Source organism: Herpailurus yagouaroundi, unplaced genomic scaffold (genome assembly GCF_014898765.1).
Source record: "Herpailurus yagouaroundi ecotype Mexico unplaced genomic scaffold, PumYag 182, whole genome shotgun sequence".
NCBI lineage: Eukaryota > Metazoa > Chordata > Mammalia > Carnivora > Felidae > Herpailurus > Herpailurus yagouaroundi.
This window is the reverse complement of record NW_024412413.1, coordinates 49,589,357-49,615,295: the sequence shown is the minus strand read 5'-3', so window position 1 is coordinate 49,615,295 and position 25,939 is coordinate 49,589,357.

Here is a 25,939-nt window from a genome sequence, read left to right as displayed (position 1 = left end):
GGTGATACAGTTATAAAATAAGATGTGATCTGTGTCTTCCAAGAGATTCTGGTTGGGCGGAAGAGGATGAAAGTCCAAGCAGCATCTAAAACGAAAAGGACGCTCTGATGAATCCAGAGTTCTACTCTGAGCAAGAATGAGGGACTTTTAGGTTCAGGGGACCAGGGAAGAGTCGCAAAAAGAGGTAACGCTTTCAATTTAATGTTAAACTTAAATTTAATGTTAAAAAATAAAGAAGAGTAATGGGCAGTCCAGGGAGAAAGAATACTGTGTAAGCAGAGAGAGAAGGTGTACCACGGCACGATATATGAATGCTTTAAGTCACTTCGCATCACCGAGGTGAGGTTGGTCAGATAAGTGAATGTAGAAGTGGGGCTAAGGACAGAGATACTGATCAGATTATGAGGAACATTTCGGGCTGAGCTGTGGACTTTGAAACGCATGACAGGCTCGATGAAGACTTTAAGGCACAAAGCAATAGGATTAAATTTTTATTTGATGACAATTGTTGCCATGAAGAAACTATAGATTAATTGTCATACAGATTTTAATAGTGTTGTCTTGTGTTTACTGACAATGAGCCTCCTGTTCATCACTGGAAGACATGTTTATCTGGCCACAACCCTCTGTGCACTGTAGACATGAAAATACTTCATTCTCAAATATGGCTTCCAGTTAAAAGAAGTCTGTTATTGTGATTCAGACTTGCCCTCAGCTTCACAGCAGTCTAAAAAATAACCTTATTTTAGGCTGCTGTGTGCCAAGTTGACATGTCATCCATTTATTAAGTCTGTAAAAATGTTCAGCAAGAACCTCTTTTGTGCTAAGCACTGAGTAGGCAGGAAGTTGTGTTATAAAGAGAATCATAGAGGTATGGTGGGTAAAGTTCAGGCTTTGAAGCCTAATTCCATCATGTACAATGGGGCAAAAGGGACTCTGAATAACTTATGCAAACGCTCAGAAACTCAGGTTTCTCATCTGCAAAATGGAGAAAATAGTATCTACTTCAGAGTGTTGTTGTGAAGGTGCAGTAAGAAAATATCTATGAAACACTTGAGAGAACTCAGACAATGGGGGGGTGGCAGGTAGGTGGAGTGGACACGACATAGTCTCCTTGCCTATGGCAGACATCACTAACTGATCACGGCAAGATTTCCTGCTGAGCCCAAACACAACTTGGGGTAATACTTACATGAAAGTGATTTTATTATAGGGGTGCCTGGGTGGCTCAGTCAGTTGAGCACTCAACTCTTTGATGTCAGCTCAGGTCATGATCCCGGGGTCGTGGCTTCAAGCCCCTCTCCCCGGCTTGCACTCTCTCTCTAAAAATAAAATTAAAAAGATTGTTTTAAAGAAAGTAATTTTATTTTTTATTTTGATTTGTTTTAAGTTTATTTAGAGAGAGAGAGTGTGTGGGACAGGCAGAGGGAGAGAGAGAGAGAGAGGCAGAGAGGGGGAGAGAGAGAGAGAGAGACAGAGAGACAGAGAGAGAGAGAATCCCATGCAGGCTCCACACCCAGCACAGAGCCCAATGTGGGGCTCGATTTCATAACCATTGGATCATGACCTGAGCCTAAGACTGTGTCAGAGTCGTGCTGCGTGAATGATTGGAAATAGCAAGGATTTCAGAGGTGATGTATGGCTCTGTACGCAGTAATCAGAAAAGGAAGACTTTATGCAGGAGGAAGAACATGAGTGAGCCCATGAGGTGTAGGATTTATTTGAATTCTACATTTAGATCACATTTCCAAAGCGATTTCCTTGGTTTCAAGGTCAACTTAGAGTGTTGCTTCCATCTTCCTTGCACTTGGTTTGCTCTACAATAGTTTGTCATAAAGAAGTTGCTAGTCATTCTCTGTCTTGAGCTAACCTACTAGAACTATCTAGCATTACAATAAGTATTCGTAAATGTTGTTTGTACTAGAACTGAAAACTCGTTTTCTCGTGTAGCCCGTCTAAATCCAGTTTATATCTTCTGTCTGAACGGAGCTGTTTTGAGTCTGTTGTGCTCATGAATGGTTCAAGAGTGACTGAAATTAACAGCAGACAGAAATTGATGAACTCTGTCTGCCCATTTTCCTAACAGGGCTTCCCCTGTCTCTTTGGTGATGAGTTTCCTCATATTTGCTCTTTTGGGTCCCCAGGACAAAAAGACTGCAGGTTTCTACCAGCGCCCCCACTCTCACTGAGTCCCTACTGATTATACCTGGTCACAGGCTAGGGGACAATGATGGAAACTCATTCTATATACTCCTTTCCTATGAGTATGGAGGCCCCGTAAGAATCTGTTTGCCTCATTTCAGTCTCTATTGACTTCAGCTATCTACTTTTTACCTGTGTCCAGAGTTAATAGCTATCGACAGGGGAGGATCTGTATCTTACTCAGCAGTTACTGCGTATTTTCTTTATAATCAGCTTTTAACTGGTAAGTTGGGATTTTGCCTGTGTGTGTGCAGGGGGGGAGGGGATCCTGTGGTTGCTCGCAGGAATTTTAACTTCATGGATATTGATTACTTTTTCTTTTTATTAAAAAAAATGTTTTGTGGGGCGCCTGGGTGGCGCAGTCGGTTAAGCGTCCGACTTCAGCCAGGACCGACGATCTGGCGGTCCGTGAGTTCGAGCCCCGCGTCGGGCTCTGGGCTGATGGCTCAGAGCCTGGAGCCTGTTTCCGATTCTGTGTCTCCCTCTCTCTCTGCCCCTCCCCGTTCATGCTCTGTCTCTCTCTGTCCCAAAAATAAATAAACGTTGAAAAAAAAAAGTTAAAAAAAATGTTTTGAGAGATAGAAAGAGAGAGAGTAGAGAGGGGCAGGGGGAGAGGGAGAGAAAGCATCTTGAGCAGGCTCCACACTCAGCACGGAGCCTGACGCAGGGCTCAATCTAAAGACCCTGACACCATGACCCGACCCAAAAACAACTGACTGAGCCACCCAGGCACCCCAGATCTTGATAACTCTTAACGAAATGACAATGACAATTTCCACATAAATTCTTATTAAATCCAGTACAGATTGAGGCAGATTGCATGCCCACAGATGAGATAGTGGTATACTAGCTACGACTTACGTGTAGAATGTGACTAAAATTAATTTATAGTTTATGAAATGAAATAAATTGAGCCTACGGAATAATTCCGTTTGGTGTTGATATCTATTTAATTTTTAAGAGAAAAATATTTATACATAAACAGTACCTGAAAATTATTTTGCTTTCATTAAGATTCCAAGAGTGTCATATTATCACTAGGTAAATCAGTGCCTTGGGCCTAGCTTGCCTTATTATTTTTAACAAGAGCAGGGAAAGGACCTGCATGATAATTATCTGTTGCGGTTATTAGCTAAGCCGTTTTGGGGAGGAATTCTAATGATACAGAAAACCTGGGTACTGTAGACACTAACTCCAAGCCTTAGCTGTAGGCGTCATCGCTTGTAAATAAATCTCATCTGACCTCGGCCAAGTTACTCAAGAGGAATTCTTTTCCTCAGTTTCCTCAACCATGATAGCTAGACTTGTGGGGCTGGGGTGACAATAGATGAAATAAGAGGAATAAAGCCGTCGGCACAGTGCTGAGCACACATCTGTTAAGTAAAAATCCATCTGGCTGGTTTTGTAATGTGTCAGCCATTGGCGGGGCTGAAATACATTTCCCAGGATTCCCTTTCCTGTGCACTTCCCTTTGGGGTGGGCTACAAAAGAGAGGTTTGTGGGATATTTAGAGGACAAAGTGAAGCAACGAGCGTTCGTTCTGTGGTTTACACACAGTGTCATCTGTTTGCTAGCTCACCTCGTTGGGGTGAGGTAGCTAGCGGATGTCCTATAACCGCCCTCCTGCTTCTAGAGCCTTCTTCAGCTTCTCTGACTCCGGGACCATTCGCAAGTTTAGTTCCTTGATTAAGGGTCCCCATTTCTGCGGGACAGCCACATAACTGAGGTCAGAGATAGCGAGAACTGGAATAGGTCTCAGTCCGGCCTTGTGGGCTCCGGTTCCTATTTGTGGGTTCTGGTCTGTCCTTGTTCTCCCTAATTCTATGCCCGTCTTCCCTTCCTGACGGCCTGCTCTGCGACTTCAAGCTCCGGGGTCAGATGGGAAGACAATGACCCACGGAGACGGCTGAACCAGACCCCACGGTTGTGTGGAGTCCGATCTCTATGACAAAGCACTCTGTCCCTCTCCCAGACAGGAAACACACAGAGCATTTGTGCTTCCCTAAATGCTGCCAGATTCAAACAATAGTTGGGAGTAATTCAGTTATCAATACTTAAATTTAAGTTTCAACATCCTTCTTTAATGGCCATGACCGTGACTCCCTATCAATATGGTACCTTGGGGCTCTTGTAGATACCACGGTATTATGTTGCTAAAAGCACTGGAAGTACACCAGCCCTTCTAATAATAATAAAAATAAGAGTAATTAATGTTTCTTGAGTATTTACTATGCCACAGGTGAGGTACTACTTCAAAGATTTCATAAGAACTCTACGAGGTAGATTTTATCATCATCCCCATTTCACAGATGAGGAAACTGAGACCACGGGTTAGTAACTTACTGAAGTCATGCATTTAACACAGAGCCTGAACCCACACACCTTGTGCTGGTTCAAATCCAAGTCCATGGCTTCCCGACGCCGAGGTACTGTGAAATCCTACACCCAGTGGAAACCAACTAATGACATCACGAAAGAGGAACTGGGTAATTGCTTAATTAGGAAAGCTTCAGGGAGGAGGGGGCGGCAGTCCCATTGAGATTAAGATCAACCACAGCATGTGGATGACTTTCCAGCCTTCTCACTTGAGAGATTACGTTCTTGGGGTGCCTGAGTGGCTCCGTGGGTTAAGCATCCGACTTCAGCTCAGGTCACGATCTCGTGATTCATGAGTTCGAGTCCCACGTCAGGCTTGGTGCTGACAGCTCAGCGCCTGGAGCCTGCCTTGGATTCTGTGTCTCCCTCCCTCTCTGCCCCTCCCCTCCTTGTTCTGTCTTTCTCTCAAAAATAAATAAACATTTAAGAAAAAAAAAAAAAAAAAAGATTATGTTCTTTCCTCTGCAGTCTGGTCTGCCCTCCACCTTTCGCTATCCCCTTTCTTTTCCCACTGTTGCCCTCCGCTCTTAGCTTTCTTCTTTTTGGATTTTTTTTTTTTTTTTCTTGCCAGCACTCCAGACTGGAAATATTTTAGGAGCAGCTTGCTACATGATATTTCACTAAAAATAATACAAGTCAAGTTATTGGCAAAAGAGTCGGCCTTGGAGGAACACCAATTGTGCAGAGCCTGGAAAGTGGTATGGTAGCTCTGTCATGGTTTTTTCAAGGAGAATAAATCCAGGGGACTTTGTATCTGGTGGTGAGGGTGTCCAGGCTAATGGTGATGAATGTCATCTGGGCTCTGCTGACTTCAAAGTGTGAGGCCTTGCTGGGCGAACATGTTAAGACAAATGGGTCTAGCGGGTTTGTAGAAGTGACTTGTCTCCTTTGCCAATTCTGTCTTCTCTCCTGACCTTTAATGGTGTGAACTCCTCAGGGCTCCCTCTGCTCTTACAACTCGTCAGTCTCACCCACACCCATCCCATTCCTGGGTTCAGCCCCAGCAGCCTAGTGCTTAGAAGTGTGGACTCCGGAGCCGGACGGCCTGGGTTTGAATCCTGACTGCATGTCCTCACTTGGAGACTTTAAGAATCCTGGTAAAATAGGTTTAACAGAAGGTTGTTGGGAAGATTAAACAGTTTAGTGTTTATAACATGCTTAGACAGTGACTGGTAACCAGGAAGCATTTGAAAGTGTTTATTATATAAATTTGCAAATATATCCAGTCCAGACTTTTCTGCTATATTCCAGGCCCAAGCAGCTATTTGTCAACTCCTTGTCTCTGCTTGGATCTGACACAAACATTTCCAGAACTGAAGTTAATCTCTCCTAAAACATCCTCTGCCATGAGAGGTCCCAAATCCAGGGCTCTCCCTCCCTGCCTCCATCCAGTCTAGAAACACAGGAGCCAAGATCACTCATACCCATTATATTCTTGGTTATATATATAATTATATAATATCCATTATATTCTTGGTTCTGGCTCCTAAGTACTTTTCAGATCCTTCTATCTCTCTCTGTCAGCTTTGCCATCACTGGTGGAGGAACTCATTATCATTTGCTTTCTGGAACACAACAACAGATGTAAGCAATCTCCTTATCTCTGTGCTTATACTTCTCCAATTGATTCCTGAAACTGTGGAAAAGGGGACCTCTCAAGACAAAAAACAAAAAACAAGAAAAATAGGACAATGACATGCATTAAAAAAAAAAAAGCCTTCTCCCATGAATTTCCATTGTTTTTAAAGCATCAGATTCTTATGCCTTTAAGACTCTATGTGTTCTGCCTGTACTTTCCTCTAAAGTTTCAACCCCCTTTCACATCCTGCCTTCTTCCTATGGATCTTCTTTGAGCTCACGGAACACCTCATCTTCCTTTCCATCTCAGAAACCTCAGAGATGTGTGTCCTTTGCCCCTTCTTGCCACTAGTCCTGTCCCTGACCACCTCCACCGACCTAACTCTTCTGATTTGCGACCAGATATCCCTCTTTTTCTCCCAGACCACTTTGGTATCCTCGCCGGACACTTCAATCACACTCTCCTTTTGTGGCACTTGCTGCAATCGTAATTTAAATGTTCGTATTTAATTTCTGTCTTCCCAGTAGACTTCTCACCAGGCAGTCTTTGTCCTGTTCGGCATTATATTTCAGACACATAGAATGAGTCCCATGAATCAGTGATCATGTCAATGGAGATAGGTTAAGGAATAAATTTTAAGCAACTGCCCACTCTGACCCCAAGCCCATTTAAAAAAAAAAAAAAAAAAGTATCTTGGGTTCATAGATCCCAAACTTCTAGAAATGTCAGGTCCACATGAGAAAAATATTTTTATTTTATTTTGGCATAATTTGGAACCCCACTTGATGTCTCTAAAGACACTTATTTTCTATAAATGCACTTTCACTATGGTTTTGCATAACATCCAACAAGAAGTTCTGTTTCTACAGTTTCTTTCCCAAGGTGTGCCTTTATTCCTAGCTGTGACAGAACGTGAAGAGCAATGAAATCTCATCGTGACCTTTTATTTCAACTTTGTCCCTCAGTGTATATATAATAGGCCACAAATCATTGAAATAGAGAATTCTTTTCATCATTCCTCTGTGGGTAAATCACCAGGAAAGCACAATAATACCCCGGGGCGGGGGGCGGGGGGGGGGGGGGGGGAATGAAAGCCTGCTCGAAGGACACATTTACATTCTTAAGGATTTCGAGCTTTTTTGATGAAACACGTGACAGTGTAAGAATCATGAACTTCTCAGACCTTGGTTTCAGGAGGCAAGAGGAAAAGACCGCAAAAGCGCCCTTGCTTATCCAGCACTCGGTGATCACCTCTGAGGCTGCTTACGGCAACATATGATATTTTACATGACACATCACTTAATAATATATTTATCTTATACGTAAGTTATCATTTCAGAACAAATTTAGAAATAGGGAACAAAAAAATGAATATAAAGGTTTAGCTCTAATATACCATAATTTGTTTACTTGGTTTGTTTTTGGTCGCGAGCAAACAGGTCTTTTCTGGTTCTTGATTCACTTATGTGGATTAGAGCAGCATTTTCTTCTCTCTGTTGGATATAGAAATGAAGGTGTGGAACACATGTTCTTGTTCTTTATGGTCTGGCTGCATCTTTCTGTTTTGCTTAATCCTTAAACTTTGTCAGGGACTTAAAATTGCATGTACAACCATTTCCACTTTGCTTGTTGAGTTGGACTAGATTATTGAGGCTGGTGGACTCTCCAGCCCTCAGGGGACTGCTCTGGGGGATCATTTCGTTTGCAAAAGGAGTTACAGAAATTTGGGGTGTCTTATCCCCTTCCTACATTTCTAATTAAGGCTTTGCCCCCCCCACCAATTCTTTTGAATTAATGATATTTTTCAGAAGTACAGCCTCTACGTGATAAAGAATCCCATGAAGACATCACCTACTGCATAAAGTAGCACTTCTCACTCCTAAAGTCACCTTCAAAATTTCAAAAGCAGTATTCTTATTGTAATAATTACGGATTTAATGTTCAATTGTAGAAAATGTTCATAGTTTTCAAGGATTTCCATTAGGTTCCCTCTTTCCTAAAGACAGGGTCCCAGGCTTAGTATCCTATCATCCCATGGCTCAGAGACTCTCCCCAAAGTAGTAGATATTTGTTAGATCGGAATCCAGTCCATCCCCAGTAGTTACTTGGGGTCCATCCCTTGCCACTCTCACGCTTTACGGTCGTGATGGAGTTGTCTTCAACCTCCCCCCAGGGATGGTACCTGAGCCAAGCTTGGCCACACAAAGCCTCATATTCTTCTGTCCATAGTGATTGGCTTAGAGATAGACATGCAACCAAACCAATGCCATTGAGAGGTCACTGAAATATTTCTCACAACATTTGGCAAAGAGAGTCGCATGCTTCTTCGGCTTGCATTTTAACATGAGGAAGTGTGTGTCCTGAGGCTGTCGCAGCCATGTGTCTATCACAAACGGGAAATCTCTCTGAGAATGGGACAATTGTAACTAAACAATAGCCTTTCACAACCTTCGGATAAAGTGGAGCCCGGGACCTTAAAATGTCATTAATGTCCTATATTAATCAATTCCTAATCTCTGAGGAGTAATGTGAATTATTTCATAAAATGTCTGAGAGCTCTGGAGCTGAAATATTTAATGGGAAAGGCTTCAGAGCTTTTGAGGGCTGTGGAGCTAAGTCCCATCACTGGTTGTACAAATGAGTTAACAGTTGAAGGAAGAAAAGTAGATGCATGTTTCAGGGCAGGTTTCATGGGAGTACAAGGAAACACTGGTTCATTCAATAATTAATGAAATTACTTGTCTTCACATTAAATTGACAAAATCAATACATGGCTATGACACATTATACACCAAAGATGAATCGTAGCCAAGCAGAACGCGGTAAGATTTTCATGGACTGAAGAACTCAGTGGTGAACTACAGCAAGATATTTCCATTTCTCTAGCTGACAGAGAGTCAGGCTTGATTAATCAGCACCTTGACTTAATTTTTGTAGAGTTGTAAGAGTGGTTTGTAGAGGAATGGGGAAACCTAGCCTGAGCCCCATGCCTATTCACCTGTATGACCCTAGGCAAGTCTTTATTTCAATGCTCTCATCTTCACAATATAAGGGGAAATAAATATCCTGTAAAATCTTTTCTATTTTTTGTTTTTGTCTATTTTGACATTAAAAATTTTTTAATGTTTATTTTATTTTTGAGAGAAAGAGAGAGTGCAAGCAAGGGAGGGGCAGAGAGTGAGAGGGAGACACAGAATCTGAAGCAGGCTCCAGGCTCTGAGCTGTCAGCACAGAGCCTGATGTGGGGCTCGAACTCACGAACTGTGAGATCATGACCTGAGCTGGAGTCAGACGCTTAACCAACTGAACCACCCAGGCACCCCTATTGTAACATTTTAAACAACTTTCCCAACATTTTGTATTTAAATTCTTGAAAATAAAAACATTAGTGATAATTTCTGAAAAATAAACTTTATTAATCTTATAAATAAGTGATCCTCAAAATTAAAAGGAGTGCATATCCTAACCCAAAGCAAAGATTTTAAAAATTCTTATGCTTATTTCCACCATCTCTCTAAGATGTATCAAGGTCTTAGGAAAAAAAAAGGATCTATATTCTAAGAAAGCTCCAACTGATCCCCAATATACAAACCCCTATCTCCATTTGGAATCACTGTATTTAATTATTTCTTCGGGTTTAAGACTTGAGATTCATCTGATCCTCAAATTGAATCATCAAATGCATCATTAATGAATAAGAATTATCATTCATACGGCTGTGCTACCCGAAATATTCGGAGGTAGAATATTGGGGAGTGTTCTATTATTTTTCTAGATGTTTAAGTTATTTATTATTTTCCCTAGAGAAAAGTACAGACAAAATTAATTAATGAATTATTATTAACAGTGAAGGCAATAACAGGCATTTGTTGAACACATAGAAGCAGCATATATTGTGCTAAATTCTTTAAGTGGATTATCAAGTTCAGTCCTCTCAAAAGTGCTTTGAGATAGGTGCAATAACTGTCCAGGTCTTTTGGAAATGGAAAAGCTGAGGCTTAGAGAGATTTAAAAACTTGCCCCAAATTACATAGCTGTAGAGTGGCTGAGCTGGGATTTGAACTCAGGCCTGCCTGACAGATGAACGTATTCTTTACTATATTGTTCCTATCATCACTAAGGACATTGATTTCGTGCCTCCTATCACGGTCCCAGGCACGTACTGAGTGATGAATTCATTATTTTACTTACTCTGTACCACAACCCCACACGGTAGTTATTAGCATTCTTACTGAGTTGCCAGACAGAAGCCTTTAATGTATTCAGATTATTGTATGTCTTAAATAAGCTTCCTTCCCACATTTAGGAAACCTGTGCGTGGCTACATGTATAGGCATGAATGTTACCCATGAGAGGAATGGCAGCCCCGGAGTAAATGTGGTGGAATGGACCCATCTACTGAAGGCAGAAGGGTCCCACCTAGACAAGTCAATTTTTGCGTAAATCTTCTTATTGAGTATTTTTTATTGGATCCAGGGAAAGGTAGTAGTTTATGACCCAGAACTGCTGGCCTTTGAAATATTTTTTCAAGAGCTTTAAAAACGAAAGTGATACTCTTTGCTTTAAAAGGGCGACACGCATCTCAAGGATATAGTAGGACCACCTTAAAAATAATTATTATGTTAATATTATTAAGTCTTGATTTTTCTATTTTCTATTTTTCTATTTAAGGTATTCCTGTGACAGTTTATATAGAGGTGACAACTGTTATTTCAATCCAGCTTAAGATTTCTAGCCACTACGTGGTGCCTGACACAACCCTGCTCCCTGAGAACCATGAAGGACTAAGACTCAGTCCCTCGCTCACCTAGAAGTTTTGCTCCGGAACCTTCTTTCCGTTTTTAAACACTTCCTATTAGAGACTCAAGTTTCCTCTGTCTCTAGTCACCTTGCAGGTCGATTGGCTGTGTAACAACTATTTTAAACTTAAACGTCTTTGGGGGTGCCTGGTGGTGCAGTGGGTTAAGCGTCCGACTTCGGCCAGGTCACGATCTCGCGGTCCGTGAGTTCGAGCCCCGCGTCAGGCTCTGGGCTGATGGCTCAGAGCCTGGAGCCTGTTTCCGATCCTGTGTCTCCCTCTCTCTCTGCCCCTCCCCCGTTCATGCTCTGTCTCTCTCTGTCCCAAAAATAAATAAACGTTGAAAAAAAAAAAACCTTAAACGTCTTTGAAGAGAGATTAACCTTCATTTAGTAGAAGGAGATAGTATATGCTTTCTTTTCCTCTAACTTTGATATATATCTTCCATACTTAGAGTTCTTATTAATGTTTTAGGTTCTGCCTTCCTAGAGTGAAAACAAGGTCCTGTCTTAAAACAGGTTTAAGACCTAGTCACAGCCTAAGTGTTTAAAAGAATTCTTTTCTTTAGAAACCTCTGACAAATGAGGCGATGTGAGGGTTCGGTTTAATAACAGGCACGCAAAGGACTCGGCAATGATCTTTAAGTTTAGGAAGAGTTACTGTACAAATGGGATTTGGCAGTAGTGATATTCTTCAACTGATATTCCAACAAGATTAAGTTAGACACTTTTTTTGTTGTTTTAAGTAAGTAAAAGTCTTTTCATGTCAGCACAATTCCAAAGTCTGTAGACTTTTGAGGCTAGGAAATTTGTAAGATGCTGATCTCCTAAAGGAAACTGAGATATCTCTTTTAAAAAATAATTATGTGCATATAGCTTTCTGAGGAGAGATGGAACTAATCTCTCCTCTTTGGAGACCTCTTTGAGGTCCTTTTATGTCTCAGACTGTGCAAGGTGCAAAACGCTCTAAAATATTTTCTTATGGTGTGTATTTTATAAAAGGGGAACCAGGCTCAAAGATGTTAAATTGTCCAAGGTCATGCAGACTGTGAGCAGCAGAACAGGAATTCAAACTCAGCTCTGTTGGACTCCAAAGCCTGCATGCACACTTTCCATTATATCATCGTACATCCTTTTATGGGATGATTTAGTTGCCAACTGGGGATAAAATAAATAGCCTTTTGAAATTCTTTCCATTGCCTTGATTCTCTTCTCCTTTATTTGATCCCAATATTGGCCGTTCCACTGTAACAATTTGTAAATGCAGATGGATGGGGTAGGAAACAATGCAACGTGATGAGTTTAACGTAGTTTTTTTTTTTATTATTTTTTTTAATCTTTATTTATTTTTGAGAGAGAGACAGAGTGTAAGCAGGGAAGGGGCAGACAGAGAGGGAGACGCAGGATGTGAAGCAGGCTCCAAGCTCTGAGCTGTCAGCACAGAGCCCGACGCGGGGCTCGAACTCACAAACCGTGAGATCATGACCTGAGCCGAAGTCGGACGCTCAACCGACTGAGCCACCCAGGCGCCCCTAACGTAGTTTTTCAAATTTAAGTTCTCACTGTAATTGGGTCCTACAATCTCAGTAAGAAGCGATCTTAGAGTTCATCTGGTGCAAGCCAAGCCCAGTGTTTAACTCAACCTCTCCCCTCCTTCCCCTTTCACTCACTCACCCCTGTGAGGTAGGTGTTGGAAATGGAGCAGTGAGCAACACAGACGAGTCCCCACTGTCATAAAGTTTTTCCTCATTGCGGTTGCTCTCTTCTGCATTTTTCAGTGGCTCGTTCCAGCAGAGCAGGATAGACGCCCGTTTATAAAGGAAGGAGGAAAGGCCAAACCATTTCAAAGACTCTCTCCCTTACATAACTCATTAAGAACCCCCTGGTGCATAGTTGACATCTAAGGCGGTAATTGGGTACATAAAAGTCGATCTCAGTGCTTTGCCCTTAGTCTGTGGTCCTATTAACTAGTTTAAATGCATTTCCCCCATGTGGCTGAAAGATTGTTAAAGATCTAGAAATACTTTTGGACTCTTCTGAGCAGACAAGAAGACAGATGGACTAACGAGTAATGGTTGGCAAGAACACATCGTTAGTAGCTTGATTTGAAGGTGGTTCTGAGTAGGAGCTCAGTAATTTCAGTGGGTGTCTGCGAAGGGATTTGGAAGGGGAGGAAGGAAGAGACTGTAGAGAGAGCCCAAGAAAGATGAATAACTTAAGGAACAGATTCAGAAAGCCAGGGAGAATAATGTGAAATAGCACCTACCCCAAACACACATTTACTTAAACTGCGTTGACAGAGAGGATGGGCAAAGCCCCCCATATGAATGGTACTTGATGCCTAAAGCCTCTTGGACTTCTGCTACTTGGCCTTCATTAAGCCCTGTTTTGTCTTGTGTGTGAGGAGTTCTACACCTGCCCGTCCCCCTCCAGGAGACTGACATTGATGAAGAGCAAGGAATCCCAACTGAGTCTTCTTTGCATCCCATCCCCTTGTGCTGTGCCTCTTGTCAAGGGTAGGTGTTCCAAATATGACAAACACCATTGGTTGATCAAGCACTTTTTCATTTGGTAAAGGGCTCAATAATACTTTTTTTTTTTTTTAATATTTTTTTTCTTCAACGTTTTTATTTATTTTTGGGACAGAGAGAGACAGAGCATGAACGGGGGAGGGGCAGAGAGAGAGGGAGACACAGAATCGGAAACAGGCTCCAGGCTCCGAGCCATCAGCCCAGAGCCCGACGCGGGGCTCGAGCTCACGGACCGCGAGATCGTGACCTGGCTGAAGTCGGACGCTTAACCGACTGCACCACCCAGGCGCCCCTCAATAATACTTTTTGAATAATCATTGAGGTTAGGAAGGAAAAGAGGCCGAAATGGTCCTGTTCCTAAGCAGGCTCAGAGGGAAGAAAAAGGAGCGTTCCAGAGGTGTTTTCCCTCTCCCAAAAGTTGCAGACTGGAATGACAAGGCATCCAAAGATAAAAAAAAAAACAAGGGGACATTTTCCTTGTTTCATTACCAGCCAAATCCTGATTTAGGGGTTTCTTTGCATACCTGTTTTCCTCGTCCTAAACAGCCTAAGGTTAAAAATAGGGTCATAGAACAGTAACAAAACAGAATTGATTTAATTCCGTCACCAGTTTACTCTTCCAGAATTTCAACTGCCTTTGACTCTCCCCCTAATTATTCTGGGAAACTCAGGAGCTATTTCACTTGTGTTCCCAAAAGCGGTCATCCAGGCATCTGCCAGGAGCCACTCTCCTCCTCCCTTACTCAGCAGCTAAGACCTTGTCAAGAAGCCAACAAGAAGCTTCTGATAGGAGTAGGGAGGCATCAGATACGGACACTGAGTGTACATTAATGCCCATTACTCCCCCACCTTACATGGCACAGGTAGGCGGGCACGCACGACCTCTAGGCCCACAGTTTCTATTCCATGTTCCCACGTGCTCCAGTTGAACTTGGTGGAAAGCAGTATTGCAGTGTGGTCCAGAGGGTAGATTTTAAGATTAGAGAGATTTGAGTTAGAATCTCGGATCTGCCACTTTTTAGCCGCAGGTCCACAGGCAAGTTACACATCCCCTCCGAGCCTCAGTTTCCTCATCTCTGAAATGGAGAAATAATGGTCATATCAGAGGGCCACCGTGATGATTATGATAATGTGTGATTAAGATGATGTATGTTAGGGGCGCCTGGGTGGTGCAGTCGGTTAGGCGTCCGACTTCAGCCAGGACACGATCTCGCGGTCCGTGAGTTCAAGCCCCGCGTCAGGCTCTGGGCTGATGGCTCGGAGCCTGGAGCCTGTTTCCGATTCTGTGTCTCCCTCTCTCTCTGCCCCTCCCCCGCTCATGCTTTGTCTCTCTCTGTCCCAAAAATAAATAAAAAATGTTGAAAAAAAATTAAAAAAAAAAGATGATGTATGTTAAATGTTTAGGAATTAGGAAGAGCTCAATAAATGTTAATTATTATTATTACCATCTGTTACCTAGGTTACCAAAAGTGCTTCTTTGTGCTCCCAAGGTCTAAAGATATATTTGGTAAAACAGCTCTTAAAAGTTTTTGTTCAGAGTTCCCACTCCCAAGGGGACTCAATGTTGAATGAATGATCTGAATGATCATGATTTGCCCATATGACCCTCTCCTCTGACCCTTTCTCGTTGTCTTGAAACAAACATATGTCCCTCAACTCTCTCATCTACTGTTAATGAGCTATTTCCTAGAGAGATCTTCAGTCCTTCATGCAAACAGAGCTCCAAAATGTCCACAGTGAGCCTCTGGGCAGGGCCAGCCTTGTCTGAATGCTGGCATGAGCACAGCTAACATCTCTAACATATGAGGAAGGATTTGGCAATGTTTAGATGTTAGCTGCGAACGTAAAGGAAACAACGTAAAAAGAGAAAAAAGGAAGAGAGAATTCAAGTCCCCCCAAAAAGAAAGAAAGCCAAATATTCAACATAGACAGTATTTTCTGGGAGTTGAAGATTATTTTTTAAGCTACACTTTCCTGCAGAAAATTACTACATATAAGCCAGAAAACATTCTTTTATTGCATTCTGAGTAACATTCTTCAAAAAAGATTGTGTGTTTGGAAAACACTGGCAGAAAAGCTGAGACCTGCTATGTGCCTAGGTTGGAAATGTGCATTGTGATTCAAGAGACACAATTCAGTTTGAAATTATGCCCCTTTTTTGTGGCATTCAATGGAAGAAAAAAATTAATCTACTCAGTAATGAATGCATAGTCCATTATAGTTATTGTGTTCTTAAAAAAAAAAAAATAACATGACAGCTTTATTCACTCCATGTGGCAAACCAAATTGCTTCAAGTAAAGCACAAATAAGACAAACACTAAAATTGAATTTTTCCTTCCCTTTGTACCCAGAGGCATATGCTGTGGCTATAATGCATAAGTTAAAATGGCAATAATAATAATAACAGTGGAAAACCAAATGAAAATATTAAACTCGTTTAGACGACTGATTCCAAGGGGCAGTAATTTTCATGCTCCATCTGCTTGGAGAAAATTTCTTGTTAATCAGGTCTATGAAAGGATGTGGGTGTTGGATCCTATGCTCTGTCAAAGCCATAAAAGTTTCTGAACGATGATGTGTCACTTCTCTGTTGGATCTAGTTTGTTGGCTACTTTTTAATTTTCAGAGGATCCCCTAGCCCCCAGGAAGTTTGCTAACTGAAACCCCAAGGGAAACTGGCCAAATGAATTACAGCAAACACCAATGGAGAAATAAATCAGCACCTAATATGCAAATTAGAAAATTTGTCTTTTTTTTTTTTTAAGTTTATTTATTTATTTTGGGAGAGACAGAGAGAGCATGGGCAAGGGAGGGGTAGAGAGAGGAGAGAGAGAGAATCCCAAGCAGGCTCTGTGCTGTCAGTGCAGAACCCGATGCGGGCCTTGAACTCACGAACCGTGAGATCGTGACCTGAGCCCAAACCAAGAGTGGGACGCTCAACCGACTGAGCCACCCAGGTGCTCCCAAAATTTGTCTTTTTAACTCAGGTGTCAGCTGGGGACTATCCCTTTTTACTACACTGGAGAGGCTCAGTGAATATACTTGTGGAAGAGTTAAATAAAACAAGCACACCAGATTTTAATAATTTGCCTTCAGTGTCCTCCAGAAGATTTTGTACATATTCAGATAATAGAAAATTCTCCGGGGACTTTCTTTTCCTTGGTCATATAAACAGCTCTGCAAATACAGTTCTATTTTATTGCCATTGCCTTTATATGATAAGGCTTAATGGAGCATGACTTAGATTAATATACAATTTGTTGAGAAGCAAAAAGAGTATAGAAGCTAAGTTTCCCATTACGTTCTATTATTACTATTATTATTTTAAAACAGAGGTGGAGAGCCTGGACCTCGGATTCAGGTGGACACAACACTGTTTAAAGTCCGGCTCTGCCATGTGCTAGCTCTGTGACCTTGGACAAGTTACTTAACCTCTCCAAACCTCAATGATCTGTTCTGTGAAATGGGTACAAGTATCCCTTTCTCACAAGATTGTAAGGACTAAATCAATTTAGCACAGTACTTGGCTCCTAATGAGTAATTTACAAATGGTAGCTATTAACATTAGTATTTTAAAAAAAAATTTTTTTTTTTTTTTAATTTTTTTTTTTCAACGTTTATCCATTCCTGGAACAGAGAGAGACAGAGCACGAACGGGGGAGGGGCAGAGAGAGAGGGAGACACAGAATCAGAAACAGGCTCCAGTCTCCGAGCCATCAGCCCAGAGCCCGACGCGGGGCTCGAACTCACGGACCGCAAGATCGTGACCTGGCTGAAGTCGGACGCCCAACCGACTGCGCCACCCAGGCGCCCCTAAAAAAATTTTTTTTTAACATTTATTTATTTTTGAGACAGAGAGAGACAGCATGAACAGGGGAGGGTCAGAGAAAGAGGAAGACACAGAATCTGAAACAGGCTCCAGGCTCTGAGCTGTCAGCACAGAGCCCGACGCGGGGCTTGAACCCACGGACCGTGAGATTGTGACCTGAGCCGAAGTCGGACGTTTAACCAACTGAGCCACCCAGGCGCCCCTTAACATTAGTATTAAGCACATTGATTTAAGATTGTGTTTAGTTTCTTGAGGAAAAAATTAATTGACTTAACCCTAGTTATACTCCAAGAGATATAGAGCAGTCATATCAGATATGACTTTATACTTATACTATGCAGTATACTTTATTCCTTTTTTTAAGGAAAAAAAAAAACCTTTGCTAAGAGTGAACCTTTCAGTACATTGACTATGATGCACATAATCAGGTGATGGTTTCCACCCTAGGAAAAAGGACCTTAAGCAGGGAGTTTCACCCAAAGCAACTGAAGTAGGTTTATTCCACCACAGGTTAGAATGAATAAAGAACATGTGATATATGTGTGTGTGTATGTATGTGTGTATATATATGTGCATGTATGTGTATACACACATATATACACATACATATACACACACACACACATATATATTATACATATATGATGGACTCTTAGTTATAAAAACGAATGAAATATTGGCATTTGCAACAACATGGATGGCCTTAGTATAATGAAAAGCGAATAAATCAGAGAAAAACCAATACCATATGATTACACTCATGTGTAGAATTTAAGAAAAGAAAAAACAAATGAGCAAAAGGGGAAAAAGAGAGACAGAGGCAAATCAAGAAACAGCCTCTTAACTCTAGAGAATAAACTGACGTTCACCAGAGGGGAGATGGCTGGGGGAATGGGTTAAACAGGGAGGGCACTTCCTGCAACGAGCACCAGGTGTTGTGTCCAAGTGTTGAATCACCCTAATGTATACCTGAAATTAACATTACACTGTATGTAAACTGAATTTAAATAAAAATGTAAAAAATGAATGCATCTACAGGTTCATCAGAAATTCAGGGGCGCCTGGGTGGCTCGGTCGGTTGAGTGCCCGCTTCGGCTCAGGTCGTGATCTCACGGCTCCTGAGTTCGGGCCCCGCGTTGGGCTCTGTGATGACAGCGGGGAGCCTGGAGCCTGCTTTGGATTCTGTGTCTCCCTCTCTCTCTGTTCCTCCCCCGCTCATGCTCTCTCTCTCTCTCTCTCAAAAATAAATCAACATTAAAAATAAAAGAAATTCAGATCATAGGAGCCAAGTAAATATCTACTTTGTGCCTTCTGTGTGCTAGGCATTGTGCTAAGCACTCCATGTATTTAATGACCATGTAAGTATTATCTCCATTTTAGACATGAAATCCTTACGGCTCAGAAACAATAAAGAACTTGATCAAAGTCTCACAGCTTATAATGGTGGAATGGTGGTTTAAGCTGCTTGTATTTTCCATTAGGCCATGTTTTGCTTTTCTAAACAGACATCATGGCCTATCCTGGTGAAAAAGGCTAGAGGGCTGAGGTGGCCCACAGGGAAATACCGACTTGCCACTTAAGAGGGATTCTGGTAGTAAGTAACTCCATCCAAAGCAAGAGAGAGGTGCAGGAGGGACCCTGGCTTCAAGGAGAGTGAGCATGCATGGGGAGCGATTCTGGTACACCTGCTGTTCCCACTATCCTCTGCCCCAGATCCATAACTTAGGGTCCATGCTGCAATACAAGACTGAGAGAGGTAGATAGCAATGGGTGGGGGCCCTGGCCCCCGAGGATCTGGGGCTGGAGTTCCACTTTTTTTATGGGCATCCTCACTGGCCTTGGGACAGTTATTTTAACTTGCCCAATCCTCCATTTTTTCATCTGGAAAGTGGGAATAAAATCCTACCTGCCTCCTAGGTTGATATGACAATTAAACGAGTTAATCCACACAAAGTCCTTAGGGGAATGCCTGGCTTCTAGCAGGTTCTCAGTATATGTTATCTGGAGCTACTCTATGAGTCATCAAGGTTGTGGCAGATAACAATTTGGCTTTCCTACATGTCTTTTTGTGTCTTTCCCCTTCTCTGCATTGTCATCAGGGATGTCATAGCTGAGGAGCCAAAAGCAATGGGCCCTCGAGGGCCTTTGGGAAAAGAGAGTGCACAAGGCTTTTCCTTTCTCCTCTTTTCTCCACAGCAAGATGATGTTCCTCCCAGCATAGAACAAGGAGAAGAACTGGAAAGAAGCAGTGGAAGCAGATGCTGGCCATTACTCAATGGGGATTGCATCTCTCTCCTCTTAATATCCAGTCAGAGTCCTCCAAGGAGGAGAAAGTGGACAGAACGATCCAGACAAGTCCAGGGAATCTGGAGCTAAGTAGAGTGCATCTGGGCCCATTCTCAGAGCTTGAGAAACAAGCAAGAGTCAAGAGACCTGCCTGGGTGGCCAGGTTGTCCGTAGAACGATCTCCCCTCCACCCACTGTGAGGCCAATGATGGCGAAGGGCCAAGAGACAGCCCCAGAAGATTCTCTGTGGCTCTAGAGTGGCACACAAGTAGCTGCCACAAAGCTAGGTCTGAAAGGCCTTTAGGTTCGGTGTCAGAGGAGACAAAGCAGCTAACTTCATCGATGCTCAGGAGGATGCCAGAGGAACCAAAGTGCACCACAGTGGAGGAACCAAGGACTAGGTGCTGCCTCCTCCCACCCCCAGACAACACGGAGGCGGCGGTGTGTAATCCCCTGGAATCATCCATGCCACCTGGGGAGCAAGAGCGGGGCTCTAAACTCACTGAATTTCTATTACCACTAAGAATGGGTGCTTAAAGGAGAATTTAAGTGAAGTCACAAGTCAAGGGAATTATGTTGACTGCTCCCCTGAGAGAAATGTTACCCAAGGCAACAGCAGCTTCTGTTCAAATAGGAGATGGCGGTATATGCCGGCAGCCAGCGTTTTGGGTACTATACGGGCAGCTATCGGTGGCGCGCCATGGGAGGTTTTGCTCCTTTTTTGCTATATCCTGAAACTTGATCAAACGCTAACTGTGTGTTCAGCGCCATGCTAAGTTCTAACATGGGATGATCTCATTGCATCATCAAAAGCACGGTGGGCTAAATGATTCCCAACTTACAGATGTTAAACTTGAGGCCTAGAGAGGTCAAGGTTATACTTTTTGTACGTGAGGGGGTTGGGATTCAAGCCCAGGGAGGCTGTTGATAGTAGTAGCCTGGGCAACAAAGTGCCACGACGGCCTGCATCACCGTCATTGACGTCATTGACGATTGTCAACGGCAGACCCTCAGCAGACACTGGTGTTGGCAGTAGTGAGACCTCACCAGAAGCGCCTGTGCGGGGGGCCGCGCGCGGGGGCAGGGATGGCGTGGCTGCGTGGCTGCCTTTTTGGAGCCGAGATGATTGATTTGCAGGTCACAGTGGGGAAACCCTAAAATATCTCAGAGGGATTTGAAGGCTAGCGAGAGTCCTTACTTAAGAGGGCCAAACTAGAAGAGAATTACAATTTTGTCATTACCATTATGATCTTGTTTGTGTGTCTGAGCTGGCGTGGCTTGGGCACAAAGGCAACACAATCAGCACCCCTACCTATTATGAAGAAAGCAAAAGGATGGTACCTGGCTGCCTTGTCTTTTAGCTTCCATATCGATGACTCCAATTTGGTTCTCATTACCTTGCTGTTCACATAATTATTCTCAATGGGTTTTTATTTTCGGATCTTCTCTTAGGTATTACTTAGCATCCTGAAATTCCCTGATGATGTGAGTGGTGTGGACTTCATTGCCTCTGTTTGGCATTCACACACCATTTCAATCTGAATCATTAAATCCTTCCTCAGCCATGGGACATATTGCCCAATATAATCCTTGGGAACCCATGTGCCATCCATTTTGACTTCTTTTTTTCTAGAAGCCATTACTTTATGTGGAACCCTCATGAACTAGCTCTCTAAGGCTTTTGTTTGTTTCTCTTTCAGTTTTCCATCTTGTTGTTATGATGCTTTAAATCCTGGGAAATCTCCTTAATTTTACATGAGCACTTTCTTTTGAAATTTTCTTAATTTCAGAAAATACGTTTTTAACATCAAAGAGCTCTTTTTTATTGTTGTCCTGGTTTCTTTTTTAACGGCATATATACATATATTGATATATTCAAGTCCAGGGAGACTGTTGATAGTAGCCTGTGCAACGAAGTGCCACGTCAGCCTGCATTGCTTTGACAATTGTCAACGGCAGACCCTCAGCAGACATCGGTGTTGGCAGTGATGAGACCTCACCAAAAGCGCACGTTCAGGAGGGGTGGAATGCATGGCTGCCTTTTTTTTCTAGAATTCTAGAAATGAATTCTTTTGACTCCTATACATACATATATACATACACACACACATACATACATCAAAGATGCTGGTAATTTCTGCCTAGTGATCCTCGGTTTGCTATTTAGATTTAAAACAAATGACTGGGTAGTTGGGGTAGGTTTCTTTTCTTTTCTATTATATTGGTAGATCTATTTCCTGACATACTTCCCTTCTCTTTTAGTGGGAAGCCTGACTAAAAGCCCTCTGTAGCCGGGGTGGAGCGGTTCACGGCCAAGACTGTTTTGGGCTAAGCGGGTAAGGAGCCAGCAGCTGGTGCTAGTCTCCCAAATTCCAGATTAAAGAGGGCTTTGCTTTAAGACTCCCATTCCCAAACCGTAAGCCACAGATGTTCTCCTGTGGTTTATTCGAGAGATTTGTTCTGAGATAATGATGCTGCTGCGGATAAAGATGATAGCTAATATTGATACATCTATTGATCCAGTGCCAGCCCTCTCTTAAGAACATCATGTATAGAAATGCACTGACTACTGACAACACTCCTTTAAGTTAGGTACTAATACTGTCTTCCTCTCAGACACAAGGAAATGGAGACACAGAGAGGTTAAATAACCTGTCCAAAGTCACCCGGTTAGTCAATGGCAGAAACAGACTTTGAACCAAGGTAAACTTGCTTCACAATCCATTTCTTTTTTTAAATCTCTAGGTTATATTTCCGGGCTGATTGCCCTCTTTGGGGGTCAAGGTGGAGATTGAGGGGTAAGTAAGACAGGTTTTCCTTATATAGACCTTAGTCTCCACGTCAAGACCTAAAGAACATGTCACCAGCTCTATGTTTGCCTCATCCCTACCCGGTCTGAGCTTGAGGCTGTCCCAACTTTGGTGCTGCCGGAAGAGCTCCTGCCTTACCTCACTGCCACCGCTTCTGGACGGAACTCTGTGCTATTTCATTTCCTTAGAGGCTCCCATCTGCTCCCTGTCAGCCAGACATTTGTTTAAATTTCTCATTCACTAATGACCACTGTTCTTCACAGTCCCATCTGAAGTACTTTGCCGTGACTCTCTATCCTTTTTTGTGTGTCTGGATTTCTATTTCTGCGGACTTGCAGAGAGAGGCCCGGGTTGTAAATTTGTGCTCAGGCTGCCATCTTGAAGGGACTTCGAAAGTATGTTTCTTGGGGTGTTTTTGCCATTTTGAAATGACATCGTGTGAAAAAGTACAGATTCAAGCTGTGCTATTAATTTCCAAATTTATATATAAAATTCATATTTACATTTATTTAAGAAAGATAGACATTATCACTTGGATGTAGAATTTAACAAGCGTGGATTCCAAACATGTTATTATTCCAAACATGTTATATAATTTTCACGAGGACTCAAGTAAATCTTTAATAGGTTGGAGAAAGGTCTTATTTAAGCTAAAATCAGTTTGAAGACTCGGTATTGTAGGGAAGCCACTCTTTAGAGGACAATGAAGGATGACAGTTTGTACTTCAGAACTGAGTGTGTTCCTGAAAAATCATCTGAAGTAGTTCAAAAATCATCTGAGGTAGGCCAAACGTTCAATAACGAAGCAAAAGAGGCTTTTCTTTTGTCTCACAAAATGGTCAATACTTTTTTCCTATGGTTGTTGCAAGGATAAATCACCTAATATATAGAAAAGCACAAAGACAGGCATGTTATGGGTGCTTGATAAATATTTTCTCTGGAGTTGTGGAATCTCAGACTAAAATCAACCATTAATGTTTGACACTGAAAACTTGACTTGATATGCAGAAGATAAGGCAGGATAGCAGTGTAGTTAAATACCAGACTATGGAGTCATACAAATAGGTTCAAGGCAAAGTTGTATCTCTTAATTGTGTGTCTTCCCGTGACTCAGTTTCCTCATCTGTAAAATGGAAATCATAAGATCTATTCTGAGTCACTATTTGTAGGATTAAATAGGATAATATGTGCAAACCACTCAGTGCATTATAAAATGGATATAAAATACTTAGAACATTATGTGGCACATAGTAAATGCTCAATAAATGTCATTGGCTATTATCATAATTGTAATTACCATGCTTTAGAGATCTATTTTACACTCATATTTTTCAAAATCATGGAGCATAAAGATGCTGGGTAGTAATATGATCTTCACAGCACATGATTCTTTAGAAAATCACTTTCTCATACAGTATTTGGTGAACTTTAGTCCCTGAGGTTTTAATTTTTTTTAATGTTTTTATTTACTTTTTGAGACAGAGAGAGACAGAACATGAGCAGGGGAAGGGCAGAGAGAGAGAGGGAGACACAGAATCCAAAGCAGGCTCCAGGCTCCGAGCTGTCAGCACAGAGCCCGATGTGGGGCTCAAACCCACGGACCGTGAGATCATGACCTGAGCCGAAGCTGGACGCTCAACCGACTGAGCCACCCAGGCGCCCCGAGTCCCTGACGTTTTTACACAAAAAAGTTTCATGTTCAAATAAGGAAACAAAACACATTCAATCCCGCTTTGCATATTAAAGGTCTAACAAATTTTGTCTTAAAAAAAAAAAAAAATCTCCTTAAGTTTGTTTAACCTAAGCATTTCCTCCAAACTCCTTGCCCACACATTTAACCTATAGCACCAAAATGTTATGGAACATTCTTTGGGAAACTCTGCTTTATGTCTCTAGGCTTAAGAGTGTATAGTTCGGGGGTGCCTGTGTGGCTCAGTTGGTTAACTGTCCAATTTCAGCTCAGGTCATGATCTCGCAATTCGGGAGTTCCAGCCCTGTGTCGGGCTGCTGACAGCTTAGAGCCTGGAGCCTGTTTCCGAACTCTGTGTCTCCCTCTCTCTCTGCCCCTCCCCCACTCACACTCTGTCTCTCTGTGTCTCTCAAAACTGAATAAACGTTAACCAAAAAGAATTAAAAAATAAAAAGAGACATTACATTTTCCAGCAAATCGTTGGGTATGTTGGATGCAAATAGGCTCCAAAGACAGTTCCTAATGAACCACATCTCCTAGTTTTCACTGTCTTCCATGTGAAGTCTGGGCTGGCCCTGTTTATTGCTTTACCCAGTTGATGGTACAAGTTCCATACCTAAGTCTGAAGAAAACCTGACAGCTTCTACTGTCGTGCTTTTGGGGGCTCTGAATCTTCACGGAAGTTCCGCTGCCGAAGCCACATGGAGAGTAGGAGAGACCCTGAGACTAAGTAGAGAGAGAAGGAGAGAAAGGCCCAGCTACCCGAGCATCCCAACTCAGATAGAGAAAACATAGATGGAAGTCTTCAGCTTTTGAACCATGCCTCTTGAGGCATCAGACATACCCATGAGCAAGCTTGGACCTTGCAGACCAGCCGAGGCCCCGGATGACTGTAACCCTGACCCTAAATCACCTGGAGCAAAAGAACTGCCAAGCTGAGCCCAGTCAACCCCCAAAATCATGAGAGGTAATAAAATGGCGGTTATTTCAAGCCAATAAATTTTGCAGTGGTTTTTACACAGCAAGAGATGATCATAGCAAGTGGACAGAGAATGTGAGGGAGTGTGCAGAAAAGTATCCAGATGGAATGCTCTTCACTTCATTTTGTTTTTCTAAACACTAGTTGAGTGTAGTGTTTAAAATTCGTTCTCAGTTTCCCTCTGACAATCCTATGCTGATTGAATTCACAAGAACTTAAAAGGGCAAAGATATCACAACAATAACTTTTTTTTTTTTTTGGTCAAAATACTACAGAAAAAATATTTTCGGGCCACTCATATTTTATGTCAGAACTTTTCTTCTTTTGAGAAATTTCTAACAGCAGCTACAAATAGATTTTTCAGTACCAACGTTGCTTTTAAGTTTTAAAAGTCATAAGTAGGTCAAAACAAGGAGGCTATATGTTGAACATGGGAAAACTATTACTGTATCATTATCATAGACTTATTTCCAAGTCAGCTCTTGAATTATCCTTTTTCCCTCTAGGTTGAGGATTCTCATTTAAAAAGCGACCAAATGGAGAAACTTTGAATGATACTTAACTGTTTGTCCACAGTGAGAGACTGGAGAAATGCTTACAGAGAATGAGGTATCGCAAGTTGGGAGTGTGGTACCCCAGGGATAGATGGGAAAAGAAACAGATAAGAGAGAGTAGGAAAAGGTTTGTTTCGTTTTGTTTGTTTAGTTTTTGTAATTGCTGTGGGTGTGTAACTTTGATGAGAAGGAATGATCACCAAGATAAGACTTCTGGGAAAATTCTGGCGAATGCATGATACAAAACTCTACTACTTTACCAATAGTGAAGACATGAATTTTTTTTCTCAAGTGATGCAGGACTG